At 44.8% G+C, this 20,768-nt stretch overlaps 1 protein-coding gene across 1 annotated transcript in view; it reads left to right on the forward strand.

The window, feature by feature from the left end:
• LOC138487326 (autism susceptibility gene 2 protein-like) overlaps positions 1-20,768 on the forward strand; it is a 2,615,289-nt gene that overhangs the window by 794,206 nt on the left and 1,800,315 nt on the right. The gene's annotated exons all lie outside the window — the stretch shown is intronic.

Here is a 20,768-nt window from a genome sequence, read left to right on the forward strand (position 1 = left end):
GCTCCGAGTAAGGGGTATACTGTCAGCAAACCGCAACCTGGGACTGGCAACTGGCGGTGGAGCAGACTCCCCACTGAAGATGCAGCCATGGGAGGAGACATGTGCCTCATTGATCGGCATATAGTGCATCGAGGGCGTAGGCGGAATGGAGAGAGGAGCCCCGACATCAGGAGACACAGGTAGGTGCCTCCAAAACAGCCTTGCAAAACACCCTGAATCACACTTACATGGGAATCACAATGTCGCCCCATATGGCAAATGCAACTCATCAGCAGAAGACCCACATCCTGCACACATGCAGCATGTACACTGTACAGCAGGCACACACATTCCTGCATGCTCAACCCACCCAAAAGGGAGACAACCTGTATGTCACGGCCTACAAAGTCCACCATCTATCCATCTAAACCATGGCACTCATCACAATGCCTGCTCAATGTCCGCTGAACCATCAATAACACTTTCCCTCCTCTCCTCCACCACAGGCTCACAGTCGGACACCGGCAGGGACGAGAGTGGCACCACCCCAGCCAAGAAGACCAGGACAGAGGGAAGAGGCCACCAACCATCCACCTCTGCTGTACCCATGGCCAACCCACAGCAGGCCAATATTCCTGTTGCCGAACAGCCCAGGGCAGCAATTCCCCCCGAGGAAAGGGACATGATGGCACCCACGGCAGACCCACAACCACTGCTGCCCACTGAGGGGATCGTGTCTGCGGGGAGCAGTACAGTCGGGGAGACTGCAGCCATCGCAGCCTGTTCTGACAGCGATGTGGCGAATGGGGATGATGACATGGAAGGTCCCCCCCACACCCAACTTACCTCCCCACACCTGTCCCCATGTAGCCTGCATGGACAGGACACACAGGGGCAATCCCCTGGAGGTTCATGGCCAGCCACTCCAAGCCCAGTGGGAGTAGGGGAGGAGGGGATTAGTCCTATTGGGCCTGCAATTGCAACCCCCATTGTGCCTGATTACAGCCAGGTGCTGGACCAAATATCAGCGAGGCAAGAACAACTGGCGTCAATCCTAACGCAGCATGTTGCTGATTGTGGAGGTGCCAGTTCAGGCATGGAGAGGTGTGCTGACAGCATCAAGGCAGCCATCCAATCAGCAAGCACGAACATATGCACGGAACTAGCCGCAGTGCGGAATATGATTAGTGAACTGATACGGACAATCATGGACACACGGCGTACCGAGCAGGCCGGTACATCCTCAGCTGCAAGTTCGGCCCCATCCAGCCCCGTCCGCAGGTCATCCAGGACCCGGAGGGGTACAGGCAGGGGGGCCCCAGGTTCCGGGACAGGGGGCTGGCAATAGTGCCCGCACAGTGGACCACTAAAACATTACCCACTTCACCACAGGCACTGGCACTCCTTTGCAGGGATTTCTGGGGGGAGGGGGGATTGGGTGTGTTGGGGTGTGCAGGGGGGAGGGGGGATTGGGTGTGTTGGGGTGTTCAGGGGGAGGGGGGATTGGGTGTGTTGGGGTGTTCAGGGGGGAGGGGGGATTGGGTGTGTTGGGGTGTTCAGGGGGGAGGGGGGATTGGTTGTGTTTGGGTGTTCAGGGGGGAGGGGGAATGGGTGTGTTGGGGAGTTCAGGGGTGAGGGGGGATTGGGTGTGTCATATATTTTCAGGAGCACAATACACTTTTACGTTTATCACAAACCAAATGTGTGGATATTGCTCATTGTGTATGTGTGCTTTATTGTTGTAAGTCTACAGTGTGCATATTCCAGACACACACAGTGCCCCAAGTGCCGTCCACATGTTACACGCACACGCAGTGTGTGCTAGAACCATTGGTCAATGAGATTCTGACGCATTTCACGGCCCTCCTGTGCATTGCTGCCTCCTTGAGGTGCTGCCCCATCCCCACCCTCATCATCCTCATCATCAGGTGGTTGCAGTTCTGCGTCAGGGGGCAGAGGCACGTTACGTCTGACGCACATATTGTGTAGCATGACACATGCCATGACGATCTTCGCAACCTTCTCATGGCGGTACAGGAGTGCCCCGCTAGACCTGCTGAGGCAGCGGAAACGTGCCTTCAGTAGGCCAAAGGCCTGCTCTATCACCACACGGGTACGTGCATGGGCACGGTTGAAGTCCTCCTCATGCTGGTTCTGTGGGTTCCGGACTAGTGTAAGGAGCCACCTCTTCAGGGGATAGCCTGCATCACCTGTAAATGGGCAACAATGTATGTGTCAGGAATGAGATTGCTTTCTGAACATGACGCGCCACCATGCCTTGCATTCAACTGTAACTTTGCACCAGATTTAGTTGTGCTAATGGATTCACACCATGCAACCGGTATATGTTCATGGGTCTCATGTACTGTTTTGCATGCCAAGACACAATGCAGGGGGGACAATTGCCTTGTGAGTGCCCATCCACTGTGTCCGTTCAGGCCGTTAGTTTATGTGACATGGCACGTGTCCTGTGAGGTCAATGCTCACATGATTGCAACATTGCTATCTGGCTCATTATGACCCCAGGGAACAATACTGGTGTCAATGGGGGGAGTTTGTGGGTCTTGCTGTCTGTCTAGTGGTGAATTGATGTTCCTGTCTGACATGTGCCTCCTTTGTGCGCAGTTATGGGGGACAGGCCTTTCAGTTGATGGTGTTTGGTGACGTGCATGTAGGTGCGTTCCTTTTGAGTCAATGTGGTCACATTTCCTACAATGCACTTGCAGATGGTTGTGTCATGGTTGGGGTACATTTTCATTCACATGTTATGGCTGATTGGATCAGGCATCATGTATACTGTTGTCAGATGACGTGAGTGCTGCCTCAGGGTATGATCTGGCTACTGCTAGTCGCAGCCATGTTACGTATGCATCATCCCCCCCCTTTCTGCCAGGTGCAATATGCATTGGTACGTTGATCACCTACACACTTCGCATTTCCATGCTCATGACATTAGACTCACCGAGTAGGCAGGATCTTGGGCCTGCATGTCGCTCCATGTAGCGTGGTATTGTGGAGTTCCGAAGGACCATTGAATCATGCGTTGATCCGGGGAATCGGGCACAACAATGTGTGAAGATCTTGTTGGAGTCGCAGACCATTTGCACGTTGATTGAGTGAAATAGTTTACGGTTGCGGTATGGTACCTCCATGGCATGTGGGACCACCAATTCAACATGGGTGCAGTCGATGGCACCAATGCAACCAGGTATGCCAGCTAGTGCATGGAAACCCACTTTGGTGTTGGCAATCTCCTGGGCAGACCGTGGCAATGAGATGTGGTCGTCTGTGTGCTTGAGGAGGGTATCGAGCACTTGGATCAGTGTACGTGAGAATAATGGTTGGGATATGCCATGCAAGTGGCCCACTGTGTGCTGGTAGGTGCCTGTGGCCAGGAAGTGGAGCACAGACACGACCTTCAGTAGGGGCGGGATGGCGGTGGGTGTTTCTATCATGCTGACGATGTCGTTGTGTATCATGTGCACAATGTTGGTGATGGTGTCCCGGTCCAGTCGGTACAGGGTGTGGATCTGCTCTGCGGTGAGGTTGAATGGACTGGCTCTGATGCGTGGGATTGGGGGCTGCCTGCATGGTGCCACTGGCTGTGCTGGTGGGGCTTGCTGGCCATGCCTTGCCCTCCTTCTCCTCCTGCATCTCCTCTGTGCAGGTTGTTGTTGTTGTTTTTGTTGTTGTTGTTGCAGTTGTAGCACTCGCATTGCTATCAGGTCCTCCAGCCCCAACATTGCTAGTCCTATTGGTATGATTGTGGAGTGTGACTGGGGCTGGTAGGGGTGGGGTGTGCTCTTTTTGCACTGGGAGAGTCTGTATTGCCTCCTCCTGTGCTGATTCTGTGCACCTGTGGCAGCTGGGAACACTGCACATGGCCATTTACGGTTGGTTCGCGATGGCGGAATTAGCGCCATGGCGGTAAGGTACTTTACAGCCTTGGCGATGGCGTTAGGGGCATGTCCGCTTGGTTTGTGATCTGCGTAGCTTTGCACCATGCCGGTATTTACGGCAAAGTGGGTCGCGCGCGCGACCTTGGTGCTGTTAGCGGCACCGTAAACTACGATGTCGCTCATTGCACTATCGCGGGTCATAATCGGACCTAGCGGTAAACGATGCTGGTATTCACTTACCGGCATCGTTTTCCGCTTACCGCCTGGGTCGAAATGAGGGCCTATATGTCCTTGAAAATGTAAACATTGTTCACAGGTCTATCTGATTGTGCAACCTATGTAGGTGGACAAGGCTTTGCTTTTCATACCAATACTTTGTGTATTTTACTGAGCGTGCGCAGGCATGTTTTTTGTGAAATGCTGTGTTTTTAGACGTACTGTTCATGTAACCCAAGTCAGACAGCCTTCAAGAAGAGTATGGTTAGCAAATACCTTGCTATGGTGGGTATAAAATATCACTAAATACCCTTGTAGCTGAAATGAGAGAGCAGAAAAGGTCATTTTAGCTAAGCCACATTTTCTGGAGACCAGTAACCATCCCTGCAAGTGAAAGGTTAGGAGAGCCACTGAGCACGCAATGGTGCTGAGCACATTAGCACAAAAACATGCATTTTGATTCCGAAAATGTTCTCTGTTGTATATGGGAGCACTATTGTATTTATAGATAGATTCATCAACTCAAGACGACAACTCTAAAAGGTGTAGACGGTCACAGGCATATTTCCCTGCCTCCTATGGGATCATCGTGCTGCATCATTTGAAGTTTCTTTGGTTGGATCATTGTTTTCCTTCAGCAAACCCCATAAATGTTATGGTGGGTTTAAAAGTAATGCAAAACACTATCTAAAACATGGGAGTAAAATAAACCACAGCTAAACCACAGATGCCACAGCATCATCCAGAAGCCTTCCCTGGAATTTCAACCCCAGTTCAGAGTCATTCAGCATGCATTGTGGGTGTCCAAAATACCACAAAGGCATGTGTTTCAATACAGATAATCATCCTTGTCATTTATTTATTTATTTATTTATTTATTTATTTATTTATTTATTTATATTTGTAGAGTGCGCAGCAGCCCGGGGGCATCGTGGCGCTTGTTACAGAGAGTGATCAGAACTTAGTTACATATAAGAACAAATACAGGCATAATTATTATACAATTTGCTTAGAACAGTTAGTAAAGTGAGTAGATTGGGTATAGGAGAGGAGGTTAGGAGGTAGAAAGCGTTTAGTTAAAGAGAGCAGTTTTCAGTTTTTTTTCAAAAGGCAGGCAGAGAAGCACAATTTAAGGCAGCACAATTTTATATATGCCTTTCACAACCCTATGCATACCATATTCAAGGAATTATTTGCGGTTAAAACAGGGATTTGCGTGCTATTTGGTCCCCAAATCCCCATTCATCAAACATGGATTTACAGGCCGAATGGCACGCAAATCCCTGTTCAACACACACTTATCAATGTGGTATAATCTGACATTCTTGCAGTTGGAGCACAGGGGTATGTTTAGCAAACACCATCAATGTTATGGTGGGTGGAGGTTTTCAGGATGCCCTTAGTGGGCCTAGTCTCCTGGGGTTCCCCACATCATGAAAACCCTTTAACAAAAATCTGAGAGTTGAATAGGACATTTCAGCTAAGCCACAAATGGCACAACTCCACTAGATAGCCATCTCTGAAAGATTACCTCCCACTCAGACACTGATCAATGCATTGTGGGTATGCATATTAGTTTAAAGGAACCATGTTCACTCCTGATAACAGTTGGTGCCTTGTACAGCACTGTTATTTTGCACATAGCTCTATTTTATCAACACAATCAACTTTCAAGAAAATAAATACCCACATAGACATTTCACACACTTTAAACGTCACCAAAGCTGTAGAAATTGACAACCTTGTTGTTGGAGTATTTGGGTCTGTTTATCAAAAATCATCAATACTTTGGTGGGTTTTAAAAAAAAATATGAAAAAGTCCTGTTATAAATGTGTGAGTAGACTAGGACATTTCAGCTACGCCGCACATGGCACAGTGCTACAATTCCCAGAGGTTCAACTCCAGTTCAGAGCCCTTGGGGAATGTAGTATGAGTATGCAAATTAGCTCAAAAGTGGGATTTATGCTCCAGAAAATGTTCTTTGTCTTATATGTTATCACTATTTTATAGATGACTTTATCCACTCAAGACAGACTGCTCCCAAAGATGCAAATAACCATGTATGCATCCACACTGGTAGGGGCCATCAATGTGCCATAGTCTCACAACCCTCTGGTTGGAGGTATGCATGAAACAGTGCTGCCTCTGCAGCACTATCCACCCTTTCAAGGAACAAATAGCAAACCCAATCAGAGCAATCAAACATCGTGACCCCAGCGACCTAGTATCCAAGCACTTGCAAGAACAACTCTGAAATGTGGGTCCAAGGAAACATATTGTTTTGTTCAATACAGCAAGCAGTCTTACCCAGAGAGGGCACAACTGAGAATTAGCCCTCTGCCAGCAAGAAGCATTTCGAATATTCTGACATCAAACTTTTGAGACTGACCTCTCAGTCAGCAAGCTTCATCATCATCACAATGAATTTACCTTGGCTTCTTCTCACAATCCTATTTCATTTGTCACCTAATTCTGCTATACCTCTTCAGTTAACACTTATTGGCATAGGCAATCACCATCCTTCTGCTTCCCACTACCTATCACACTTCAGTAGCACTCAATAATAAAACCTATTTGCACCCAGAAAGACCCCACCCTTGCTCATCAACTGAAAAGTCCACTTTGCCTCAGACCCACTGTAATTGCAAATGTAAAAGTCATTCATTATTATTTACTCTCACCTCTTTTTCTGGAATGTGTGATATATATTCCACCATTGCCAATGCAACAGTGATATGCCAGGTTCCTACACCACAACTTACATGCATATATCTGGAGAAAAGAAGGCATGCATGTACGTATGAGCAGCTGGTTCAATTGCTGTTTATGTTAATGTTGTCTAATCCTCCAACACGAGTGATTACGCCCCGATGTTATACTTTGGTACTAATGTTGACTTCCACTGTCCCCAGCCACAGTGGCTCAGCAGCGATCGGATACTTGTAGCAATCGCTGTATCTCCCCACTCTCACCAAGGAAGCAGCATGATCTTTACATACATGTGCAGATACTCATGTTGGTTCTTGTCTCAAAAGTTCAGGTAGAATGAATCGGTTGAATTTTGTTTTTCTACTAATACATTTGTAATTTATTTTTTTATTATCTGACAGCTGCTTTCACAAAACCTGCCTCTCGACGTAAACAATTAAGACATACATCAAGCGCATAACCATGGTGTCTCTTCTTAGTTACAAATTGGGTAGAACTGCCGAGATAATTACCATTGATATCAATAAAGAGCGAGCAATTCAAGTTTGTATTTCTTGTTTATTTTTCTAGAGGAACTTTAATCACTGAATCTTGTTGGATGTGCACTCCACTAAATACTTTGAGTGCATTACTCCACCATGTTTTTCAATTCACCGTGGCAGTAAAGCAATCCCTGGAAAAGCACACTTGAAGTGTAAAACATGTGCCAGCACCACCTGCTGTATTGTGACGGAACCCAGGGGAATGAGTGAGACTAATGTTTCATAAACAGAAATATTTCAACTGGTGCATAAATGACCTCTGCTGGTGTCCTCGCGACTTTCCAGTATGTATCAAATAGTATTGCCCAATACGGCAAAGCCACATTTCTGTAGCAAAATGCATTCTTTGGAGAATTATGAGGTATGAATGGGACCGTGATAATAAGCAGTGCTGCAATGCGGTATCACAGTGAACAAAGGGGCCCGTGCTTCAAACTGGGCATTTTTTAAAATGCATGTTTGAAAAATGTATATTGTGAGCCATTTTAAATATGCATATGCTAATTTTCTTTGGGGCATTAGGAAACACTGAGTGACAGCACCCTGGTGGCCTTGGCGATCCAGTGGGGAAAAGGAAAACTCACAAAGAAGACAGACATCTCTGCCGTTTAGTGAACAGTTACAGTCATTTGAGAACTGCGCTCACTTGTATACTGCAATGTACTGATGGAAGACGCAACAACTCTGTTTACAGTTTCAAAGACTATCAGGTCCCTGGAATGGCCAGTCTCAACACAGAGCATGTGGTTATTGCTGCAATGCCGAGGCAGGCATTTGCCACGTCAGTCACATTGTGACTGGGTGGCTCTGGAGGAATTGAAGTCCAAGTCCGCCTATTTAACTATGACATGGAACAATGTGTAGTAGTTTACAAGTAGTGGCCAAAAGTGCACTGCCTCTGTGTTCGTGTTTGGATAAGTCTCCACACTACTTTGTACTTTCACAACCTTCTTAGTTCTCTTGTCCCTGTTGCTAAGGGTCGCTTCACATGGTGTGACCAGTCATTTGCTATCACAGGCTCTCGTCAAAGATGTTCCCAGTCTCCTGTAATGATGCGATTCCTGCACGTTCTACATTTCTCAGTAGCAAACATAATCTGCATCTCTCATCCTGGACGTATAACCACGAGATGCAACTGGTGGTGAACATTGCTGTTCAGAAATGTTAATAACAATACGATGACACTGCTAATAATAACGATGAAATCTCCTGGTTATTATTATTATTATTATTATTATTATTATTATTATTATTATTATTATTATTAAACAGGACATTTCCTGGAATAACCATAATAGCAAGAAATAGCCATGGAACTTCCTGGCCATCGTTATTATTATTATTATTATTATTATTATTATTATTATTATTATTATTATTATTATTATTAATAATAATAATAATAGTAATAATAATAATAACACTAGAATAACTGTGCGCTTAATCTCGTCCCAAACTTCCAATGTATGATGCATTGGTTTTAATTCACAGTAAAATTACAGCTGCATTTCGATACCCATTTACACTCCGTAATACCACTCAAAGATGCTTTGACCTTATATTGCAAAGCCAATACATATGTGTATAACTATTTTAAAAGATCTCATGAGAATGTGAGACATTAAACTGTTGCTTTACATAAAAGAGCTTTATTTACTATTCCTATTTTTGGTGCCACGTTCATATAAATGCACCATTTTAATACCGATGTTACTGGTTTACATGTCTGGCTAATTCAGTACAGTTTTTCCTCACTTACGTGTGCGCAGGCTAAGGCAGAAACGCACTGGGTATTCACAAATGTCAATCTGCCGGTGCAAAGGACTCTGTGCATGCAGAGTAAACCCTCCCCCACAATATTTGGCATAGGGTCGGGCTAGGGAATACAATTGTCTCGGGCACCAATCAAAAAATGGCCCACAGTTGAAAATGGCAATTCATTCCTTTTGTCACAGACCGTTTGAGTAGTACCCAAAGTAGTAATAAAATGTGATGCAAATTGTGCATTTTAGAGAATATGCATTCAGTTACACTGGTCAAAACTACTAGCTGCATGGTGAAGTAATTTTCCCACTTTGACCCAAAAAACTAGCCCACACTAGCATTTTGCATTTTTGGTTCGGGCATTGCCCTATTTTTATTTTTATTTTATTGTACATTTGTCAGGCACTTATACAACAGAATTGTGTTTCGAAGCACCACAAGGCTAAATGGGAAGGGAACAGGGAAGAAAAAAACATTTTCAAAACAGTAAATATATAATTGTGATCCTACTAGGCCTTTGGTGTTCGGACGTGCAAGTGCAGTGAAGAAGTGCCAGAGATGGGCAAGGAATGGACAAGTGCTGGTGGGGGGCCCGGGTGGGCTCTGCCAAGGGGAGCCAAGTTGGATCCCTCAGACAGAGTATTAAATGCTGGTGGGGGCAACTCCCAAGTGTGGGAAGTAGAGCCGCCAAGCAGGGGCCAGCATTGGAATGGGGTGGGGTGTTGGTATCGACTGGGTATAACGCTTGGTATCCTGTGAGATTCATGAGGACCAGGCCACCAGTCTCGGCTGCAGTGGGAGGATTAGCAGGGAAGGGAAAGAGGTGGAGAAAAGCTGAGTTTTTAACAATTTCAGGAACATAAGAAGGTCCGGCTGATGTCTAAGAAGAGCAAGGAGGTTGTTTCATGGGAAGCACCAGCTCAGGAAAGAGACCTGCCCCCCAATCTCTGCATGGCGAAGTGCTGGACTATCAAAGAGTTGGAGTTAGAGGAGCGGAGGGCTCCAGTATTGGAGTATTTTTGCAAGGAAAGTTGCAGAAGGTCTTGAATTCTTGCAGTCACTGGGAGCCAGTGGAGAGATTTTAGGGCTGGGAAGATGCATTCCCTGGGCTTGAGGCCAAGGAGAAGTCTTGCAGCCTTATTCTGGATTAGCTGGAGAGGGTGAAGGGAAGAAAGAGGCATTTTGAGAAAGAGACAGTTGCAGTACTCCAGCCTAGAGAGTACCAGAGTTCTGAAGACATTGAGCTTCTGGGGAAGGTGAGGAAAGGAAGAATGCATCTGAGGAGGTGAAGCTGAAATTTGGACTTCTTTGCAAGGTCTGTGATGTGCAGAGAGAAGGAGAGAGAGGAGTCCAAGATGACCCCAATAATTTTAAACTCACAGGAGGGAGAGAGGAGGAAACTCGTGGTGGGTGGCTAGAGAGTGGGGGAAAATAGGTATCAGGGGTCCCAATGAGAGCAATCTCATTCTTGCTGGTATTAAGGCAGAGATCATTAGCCATGCACCATGCCTGAATCGCAGTCACACAGTCGAGAATGAGAGAGGAAGCAGAGGAGGTAGTAGAAGGAAGCTTGAAGGAGAGCTGTGTGTCATCAACATAACACTGGAAATGAGGAGAGAAGGAGGAAATCAAGTGGGCCAGAGGGGCAAGGTAGATGTTGAAGAGCCATAGTGATAAAATAGAGCTCTGTGGGATGCCACAGGTAGAGAGTGAGATAGAGGAGAGGAAGGGGCCCAGTTGCACCTGGGAAGGTCAGTTAGATAGGAAGGAGAATAACCAATCCAGTGCCAAGTCTGGCATACCAGGGGTATCATGGAGCCGCTGCATAAAGGTGGCAGGATTGCCTGTGTCAAAGGCAGAGGACCAATCAAGGAGGATGAGAACAGAGGGAGAGTTGGAATCAAGGTTTGAGAGCAAGTCTTCAAGGGTGTTCTGGAAAGCAGTGAGATGTCCATTTAGCTCCTTAAATTCTACTTCTGTATTTGATCATTTCACATAGAAGGAGTCAGGCGATCTCCCAGTATACACCATAAGACCTATTCTATCATATCTACAATTCGAAAAGCATAGACACTTCTTAAATATGTTCTCACTTCTCCGGATTTACAGTCATTGTATATACCCCCCACCCCTAAGTACTTACAAATGAAAGGGGCTGGGATTTAATCTTTTCTCGTTTTGAATATTGTCCCCTCAGAATTATGTTTCCCCTTGGCATTATACTTACGTAGGTATTTATTTTGGCTGTCTCGCAGAAAGGTGGGCACCCTCGTAAGGACTATTTTAACTCTCCCCTCTGGAATAGGTGAGTGTCAGTCAGCAAGGCGGTGTCAGCTTCCCTCCACTGTCTGGTTCCCTTTGTTTTTGTATTTGAGCCTGTCTGCTGCCTTTTCCACTGAAAAGTGCCTGGAACCTTTAAAGGTAGGCCTTTCTTGCAATGTGCACTAGTAATCCAAAAATTGGTTTAAAAGGAGAAGCAATCTGTTTCATTCTCCTCTATTTGATTATCAATTCTCCTTTTACTCCTTCTTCCCCTCCAACAGTGAATGAAGGAGTGAGAGTCTCGGAATCTATGGGTTTCAATGATTATAGATAAGAACCCACTGCCTTTAGAGGCATGTATATGTTCTCTAATCTGATTGTTCAATGTGTGTTCCAAAAGTGAGATCACACTAAACCACCCCCTTCATACTCATTGGGCATTTTAATGAAGAGGAACTTTAATGGGAGTGACTTCTAAACCCAGTTTCCTCCCATTTGACCTGATGTCATCTTAGAAATTTGGTAATTTAACAATTATAACTTTCTAAAACATCATACTGCTCACATGTCATCATGTTACTGATTGGTTCACCCAATTGTTCTCACTACAGGTGAATCAAATATTCTGATTTTCAGTTTGGCATGATATATGGTGGCCGTGTTATAGATTTTCCTCTTTTCCCCTCTGCAAAAATGCAGTTTTCTGCACAGAATAATGACCTCTCTGGCAAGGATGCTAGGTTATATGAATCACAGATGCACACCATTTCTGCAAAAAATTCCATATTCGCCTAAATTACACAATGAAATAAACATAAACAAATCATTGTACATTCAGCTGCTAAAGCTTTTTACCCTGATTGTTTTAAAATTAAGTCTCTACGACCTTTCATGAAATAGTTACAAGCAAATATATGATTCCACATTTAGGTTTCACATAGTACATTATTTGCTATAATAAGATGAATCTCAATCTGAAATGGCATACCAGTTCCTGTCTGTTATAGCCAAACCAAGTCAGTTTTTCTTGGAGCTGCGGGCTGGGACATTTATGACTCCTGTGAATGCTTTCTTTATGGTGCCAGTTCTTCGCAACTAGGCTATTGGCAAGGCCATATAATTCCTTCCACCTTTGAGTGATCCCAGGATCTGGCTGCCCTTTTGTCAGATGTCAAGTCTTCAAATAATTGACCTTTCCTTCTCTTGGATGATGGGAGATCGGATTATTTGAGAGGGGATGCTGCAGAGGGACTGTTTCTTAAGGATTTCACCCAAGGTTCAGAGAAAGATGGACATTGTAAATGAATACCTTTTGTTTTGCTCTGCATGGCCTGGCTTTCTGAGATTCAATTCCAGGCAGATCCATCGGATTGTATGGTTGAAATCAAAGCCAATGCTCACACTCCTAAGAAAGCCTACCATATTCCCAATCCTATTGTTGTGTTGCTGTGGGTTGGGGGAAGGAATACCATTTGGCTAAAGTGGCTGTATTCAACAATGCACCCTTTGCAGTAATTTATTTTAAAGGTGGCTTCTATATTTTAAACAGAACAGCATTATAAAATGTTCTTGGCAATCAAACTGCTTGTCCAGCTTATTTTTGGAATTGCTGTATGTTTCATGATATTAAGCTGATTTTCAGTCCTGTAAAGGAAAATGTACACAATGCAAGGACCAGATTAAGCATTTGTCTCTCATGTGACATTCGGTACTTTTCATCGCAGATTGGACAGTTCTCCATTTTAATAAAAGTTTGCTGCAATTTTCCATATAACACAACAATTACTTTTTTGTGCCTTGCAATATAATGTTGGACATGTCCATTTGTTGTAGAACAACTATGAACACTGCACATTTTCCTTGCACAAGTCATTTTTCTTAGATTTCTTAGATGCTATGCTCAGGCTGCACATCACATGTTTGTTTTTTCCTTCTTTGTATCCTATTTTTCTCATAGATTTCCATACAGCATGTACTCATCCAGTTCAGGATCACCTGCTTAAGTGCCTTTGAAGAATGGGGAAGGAGTGAAGCTGAGTTATAGTTTTTTGTGGCATTTGGTTTAGCAAACAGTTTCATTAGTAGGGGAAGGACAGTTTTAGATTTGAAGGAGGTAAGGAAGAGTAATGAGTAAGTGAGAGAGAGAGAGAGAGAGAGAGAGAGAGAGAGAGAGAGACAGAGAGACAGAGAGAGACAGAGAGAGAGAGAGATGGGGTGGTAGGGTTAAAGAGCTCAGAGAGAAGAGAGATGCAGGTGATTGTGACTAATACTTTGATAATCTGGGTACAAATGGGTCAATGGGAGTTCAAAATGGGCCAGCGATTTGAAGGGTCAGTGCAAATTCGATAGGAGAGGTAGGTGAGTTTAATCAACAGTAGAAGAGGTACAGGGAGAGGTGTCAGAACAAAGGAGTATTGGGGAGGGAGAGAGAGGAGGACTGTGAGAGTGTCACTCATTTTTATATTTTAGAGTAGTAGTGAGCAAAGTCATTAGCAGAAAGGGAGAAGGTGATGATGTAAGCAAAGCTTGCAGGCTAGCTGGAGCTTGTGGGGGTGGTTGCAAATGGAGGAGATAAGGTTTGTGAAGTTTAGGGATTTAGCAGAGTGCAGTGCAGAGATGAAGGCAGCAAGGACATGTTTGTAGGCTAGGAGTAGGTGTAAGCATATTCAATTCAACACTAGAGCTAAGTCAATGCCTAGTCTGGGATGATGAGGGAATCCCTTATTGATATATTTTTATGTCAGTTCATTTACTCTGGATGACAACCCTTATGTAACACCCCTCTCTTAGAATACCCCTGATCCCACTGAGCCAAGAAGTAGGTTTGTTTTGCAAATTAAAAGGTTTATTTAAAAATTAAACAATATATATATATCACACTTTTATAGTAAATTAATATTTGATAGCACACTTGTGAGTCCTTCAAATGGAAAGACTCCATCATTTGCTCATAGAGCTCCAAGTGTTCCCAAACAGAATACTTGGCGTTCTGATGATACGGCGTGATGACACTCCTGATTTCCTTCATCTGTTTCAAGGGGTCCTTAAGCAAGGCCCTTTTCACCTTATTGGCCTTTTTGGTTCAGGTAACCCTGGTCCATTCATCCTCTGATTCAGAAGCACTGCTCCTAGAGGTGCACGTCTGATCTTCCAGGTTTTCTTGGATTCTGCGAGCCTGGGAATAGCTGGCAGAATGTGGGGACCTGGTCTCCTGTGTCCTGTGACGCTCAGAGGAGTCTTCAGATCCCTCCTTGCTACCAGGATTTGATGGGTACACCCCCACTGACCTAACTGGGCAGAGGTTTTCAGGATGCCCTTAGTGGGCCTACTCTCCTGGGGTTCCCCACTAAATTGCATTGTACTTAGGTGCCTATACCTGGATGCCCGCCTATCCATTCCTGGATGGTACTGGCCTATGAGCCCCATCCTTTTGGCTGGATAGTAATCTGCCATCCCTGTGGCCCTGTGCTCATGTGCGCCTGGGGACATGGGGGTGGCAGAGTCCAGGGACTGGGAAAGATGAAGGCCTCTGGTACTAGGGCTCCTGAGGTTATGCTCAGGCGTTTCCCTTTCCCAGCGAACCTCATCTCTATTAGCCCCTGCTCCCTGTTGCAATGCAAGAGCCTGCTCTTTCAGTTCCTCAGTTAAGGCCTTACTAGACTCTATCAGTCTCTCCTGCTTGGCTACCTGTTGCTGGAGCCTATCATTGTGCTGACAGAGAGCCTCATTCTCTCTCTGTGCCTCCTGATTGGTCCTGGAGTACTGGGCCAGTCTTTGCTGCAGGAGGGTTACCTCCTGAGTCCCATCCCTACTGGCCTGCTCCTCTCTTGCCAGAGCCTCTTCCACCCTCCTGGTGTGCTCTAACAAGTTCTGATGCTCTTTTTGGAGGTCACCCAGCCCCTGGAGGGCCAAGTGATTTTCTTCAGTTTTTCTTTTTAAATGGCAGTCTTCCTGGCCTAAGGTGTCCCTTTCCTGACTAAGAGTCTGCATCTGTGCCGCCAGGTCATCCCTTTGCCTTTGAAAGGCACCAGCTTTCTGGAGCTCCTGATCAAACTCTGCCTGGGTATCCAGGTCTTTCAGGATCAGTTTATTGCTCTCTGCCTTTTCCCTATCTAGGTGGCTTTGCAGGGTGACTACCTGCTCAGCACATGCCCTATTGAAATCTAATTGTTGCTCCAGCTTTTTCTGGCTCTGCAGTAGGGAGTCCAAACCTTCTTGGTACTCCTTCTGCAAGGCCAGAAATCTGGTATCCTGGTCAGACTTTTCCTGTTGCAGGATACACATGTCCTCTTTGATTTTAATGAGATACTGTCTGCTCTCATTTTCTGACTCCTGGCTTCTGTGCATCCTCTGCTCAGAAGAGACGAGGTCAGATTGGGCCTTCTCTAACGCGATCTGTTGCCTATTTGCCAGATCTTGGCCTTCAGCACATTTGTCCTGCATGGCTCCCATATACAGATACAAATATGCTGCTATCCTAACCATCTTGTCGTGTTCATCTTTAGCTTTAGGAGCCATGTATAGTTCACTCAGGGCCACATGTAAGGGACCCTGATCTCTCCAGATATCTAACCCAGTTGCAGTGACCTGTTGTGTGATTGCCTGCAACCACGCATCCTGGTCCTGCTCAGTCCATACACCTCTCACAAATAGCTTATGTAAGAAGTGCTCTCTGGCTATTTTGATGTCTACCAGTGTCGTCATTCTGGAATTTGAGTTCCTTCCTGACTTACAGAAGTTTGTATTTTATTTTGCAAAACAGACCTTTTCCTTAGAGCGTTCCTTTGAGGGGTGCTTTCACAGTGTAAAACAGCGTGGTGATCTAACCGGATATGTGTATCCGGTCAGTTGGCACACTGTATTAAGGTGCACAGGTTGTAGATCTAATCCAGAATCCCCGGCTACGAGCCCCCACTTTGTATGCGGATTCAATTCAACACTACAGCTAAGTCAATGCCTAATCTGGGATGCTGAGGGAAACCCTTATTGATATATTTTTATGTCCAGTTCGTTTACTCTGGATGACAACCCTTATATAACACCCCTCTCTTAGAATCCCCCTGACCCCACTGAGCCAAGAAGTAGGTGTGTTTTGCAAATTAAAAGGTTTATTTGAAAATTAAACAATATATATATATCACACTTTTGTAGTAAATTAATATTTGATAGCACACTTGTGAAGATGATAGTGATCAACAATGGATGATGCTACAGTGGTACACTCTTTTTGATGGCTTAGAAGTGATATAGAGAGGATAAAGTAGCTGAAAATGCTTTTATGGCTTCAAAGACAATGCAATGATGAATGAAATGCAGTACAGAAAATAAACTTGATATGATTTCAACCAAAACAATGTAATCACTTTTCCCCCTGGTAGCAATTCACCCCCCCCCCCCCTTTATGCAATGTAAAGAGATGGAAGAAAAGCACACAGTTCTCAGGAATGCAATCAAATATAATTCAGTTCCCCCTAGCAAGCTTAGAGGAAAACCGGTAGAAGTTTTAAACACAGGCAATTTACTTTGAATGTGATGACAATGAAGTGAGAAATGTGCTAAATTTGCTTTTAATTCCCTATAGGAGGTTCAGGGTAGGTGATAGATATTTTGTATTAGTTCAGGATCACTTTAGCAATGCTCTATGAATGATTGTCAGGTTGAAAACGAATTTCAGCAAAGGAAAGCAAGGACACATATTTTTACACGTGGCTGAAATTAAGCAAAATGTCAAATCGTGGCAAATTTAGTTGCGTGCGTCGAGGGTAATTACGGAGGGAGTATGAGGAGTAGCAAGTCGGGTTAGAGCCTTTTGGAGAGCGTAGAGTCTCAGCTTCAGAATAAAAGTTAAATCTCGCTTCTATCACAAACGGTTCCGGATATACGGCCGATTTAGTAAAGGTAGTTTTTCGGATTTGAAATTTTAAAGCTCAGAATGACAGATGACAGTTTTCAGGTTTAAAGATGACAGAATAACACGATTCTAGGAGTCAGTTCTAAATAGGTTAAAATAGTTTGGATTAGATTATTTTAAACTAAGAGATTGGGTTTTGCACAGTTCTGGCGGTACTCACACTATATTTTGGACAGGAATGCGACTTCGCCACGGATCGGGTCAGGATTGGACTGCGGTTCCCTTGCCACGGACGGTCTCGGCCTGGTTCTGCTCACTGGATAATTCTACCTTCTGGGTCAGCTCTGCTAGCGGCACTGCACAGCGGTCTGGATCTCTGGTTCTGAAAAAAGTTCTCGGCACTGCACGGCGGTCTGGTCTCTGGTTCTGACAAAAGTTCTTGGCAAAAATTAAAACAACTCGCCCGACTGTTGAATAGTTTGCAAATGATTTGGAGGCCTGCTGAAAAAGGATTCAGCTTGTGGATTCAGGCCTCTCTGCTACAAATTCTGGAGTTAATTTATGGTCTCTGGAGATTGATGGATTTGAAGTCTGGATCTCTGGATGTGAAGTCTGAAGTCAATATGCTACGCAGAAAATGAAAAAGAAAAACCTAACTGGCTTCCAGTGGCTCTTTTTATGTGTTTAGAAAGTGGGTGGGTCGGCTAATTCTGCATGCCCAACCCACTAAGGGTTCTGATAGGTTGAAGAGTTTTCTGTGCTCTCACTGGAGAACAGAGTTGTGTGTCAGAGTGAGTCATGAGGTGCCATCTTTATGGCATACAGAAAGAACACTCCCCTTTGCTCTTACCTTAGAAATCATTTTCATAACTAAACACCTTTCCTAGATACACAAGTAGTTGACATTACATACACACATCATATATTACATAAGGTAGTCTCTGTTCCAACTCTGATGTTTCTAAGCGCTTGGATTAAGAAAAGGCAACTTATTTTCGTTTTTACTGGGTTTTGCATCATTGGTTTTTCATCAAAAATTACACAAACGTACACCCCCCTTCTACCCATATTCCAGTACTTTACTAGGTCTCTAGCATAAACCCAGTGTCTGTAATATCAATAAATAGCGGGGTTTGGTCTTAGAACATGGTACAGAGTTGAATCAAGTCTTGAATTGTGGGTACATTTCTTAGATTAAGGTTCTCCAAATTGCACATTTTTGTGAGCTTAATACAATATTTTAGAAGCATCTAACTTAAACATATATTTGCTGCAATATGATTCCACAAAAGTGTCTGAGTCCACCCCCGGAAACTTGGGAGTACCACATGTCTCTCCTATCCCAGGCAGGGCTCTGTTTACAGTCCACACTGAAAATCAACATACCCCATTCAATTGCAAGAGTCTATTGGGTCGGCTGAGGTCAGCAGGCCAGGGGGCCACTCTGCATTTGGTTAGCATGAACCTGTGATTTCCTGGGCTGTTGTGTGGGTCTCTGAGGTGAGAAGGTTTCCCAGCCTCTTGGCCTGTTAATGTAATCAGATTGTCTCTGGGAACAGCAGGTGGTTAAGAGTTTTAATTAACCAGCGGGCCTTTGAAGTTTCCAGCTGTCTCAGAAGGCTGATTAGCTTCTGAAGTAGCAGTTCTCCTGTCAGAGTTTAGACCGCTAGCGCCGGTTTGAGGACAAAGCTGGTACTGCACCCATTTTTGGGATCTGTCATGAATTAATGCATTTCAATAGAGTGGTCTTTTGCTTGATAGTATAGGATCCTTGCTTAACATTGTTTTGATGGCATCCTTACAGTAGAGTGGTGATGTGGAACCCCCCACAAGAAGGTTGTATCTTTAGAGTGGTCTTGTGCCCATGATTTTAGCAACTTTTTGACATCAATTAAAACGGATTTTGAACAGAACCATCTTTCTTTGCACTGGTGGGTGGCAGATTGGGTGACCATTTTGGTGTGCGCAAACCTCCTGGATTCTGGCGTGAATGTGGGCGGCGACAGCTCATCCCCACATCTACCCAGTCTATTCATTTAGTTTGTTCTGGGATAGAATAATGGGTGGCGACAGCTCATCCTCACATCTACCCAGTCTATTGATTCAACATGGGTCAAAACCCTTGACATAGGTTAGCCATCCATAAATTGGGCTAGTGTTGTAGGTCATGGTACACGTGTGATTTGAGGGTCTGAGTCTTAGAGGTGATCCAGGGCTGAAGACGGGAAGTTCTGAATGTGTAAGGATGATGTGTTGGTCAAAGGGTGCCATAAGGGCATAGTGAAAGTCAGAAAAAGCATGGTCAATGAAAGGGGCTTAGCTAGGGGAGAGCAACAGGAGAGATGTTCTCATATTATCAAGGTAAGGGGAAAGAGAGTTTTGCCTGCATTCCTTCTTAGTCATTGAAGAGGGAGAGTAAAGGGTGGATTGCCTGAGTTATTGCATTGAACAACAGAGTAATCAGAGGGAGAACTGGCAATGGAAAAGCCAGAGAAAGAAATACCAGGTCAAGAGATGTCCTACCAAAGTAGGGGCGCTGGTCATGGAGGGAGTTGAGGAAGTGGTCAGATAGGAGAGAGATAAGTTCATGGTAGGTAGCTGCAATGGGTTTGGGAAAGATAAAGTCCCCCTGCATCGCAATGGGAATGTCACTTAGAAGTGACCTGAAAAGAATGTTCTGGTCAGGGAGGGAGGTGCTGATAGAGCCAGGGAGTTTCTAGAGAGCCAGAAAATAGAAAAGAGTAGAAGGGAGAAGTTAAATAGTTTTAAATCCAAAGGAGGAAGAGTTGATGCAGGATGGGGTTAGAGGGCAGTCTTGAATGCCTTATTGATAAGGAACCCCACACTGCCACCATTTCCAACAGGTGTCAGTGGAGAGAGCTGCTATTAGCATATTTGTGAGGGTCGATCTAGTTTTTGCTGATAGAAAGAAATGCATGTTGAGGGTGATAAGAGTAAAAGTGGTCACTGATGTAGGAAGACTTGTTGCAAAAAGATTGTGCATTCTATAGGATAAGGGAAATAGTTATAGGAGGTGGGAAAGAGGAGCATATGGTATGAGGTATGCAAGGGGGATAGATGAAGTTGGAGATCCTCAGAGAATGGAAGTATTGTGTTTGAGTGGTACAGGGGAGACAGAGAGTGAAGGGGCTGAAGGCTATGAGAGGAGAATGAAAAGAGTACAAGAAGGAATGGAGGGAAGTCAAGGTGTATTATGGAGGGTACAAGAATGTGATGACAGCGATACAAGGATACCGCACAAGGGGCAGAGAGGGTGGGTGGGTGAGTAGAAAGGGGAGGTAGGTTGATTAGCTGAGATGAACAAGGTGTACATTTGAGTTGTGCTACAATGGGTCTGTAGGGTACCAAAAGACAGTCAAAAGTCCAAAACTGTAATGTTCCTTTATCCTGTGATGTAACAGAAGCTTTGTGTTGAACAGATAGTCAACAGATCGTCAACAGGTGTAATGATTCCTATGTGTCAAAGCAGGAGTCAGCAAAATGGAACGCAGAGAAGTCCTGGTTTGGACAGGGGTTCTGGTCCT

Source organism: Ambystoma mexicanum, chromosome 9 (assembly GCF_040938575.1).
Source record: "Ambystoma mexicanum isolate Mex_15411 chromosome 9, UKY_AmexF1_1, whole genome shotgun sequence".
Lineage (NCBI taxonomy): Eukaryota > Metazoa > Chordata > Amphibia > Caudata > Ambystomatidae > Ambystoma > Ambystoma mexicanum.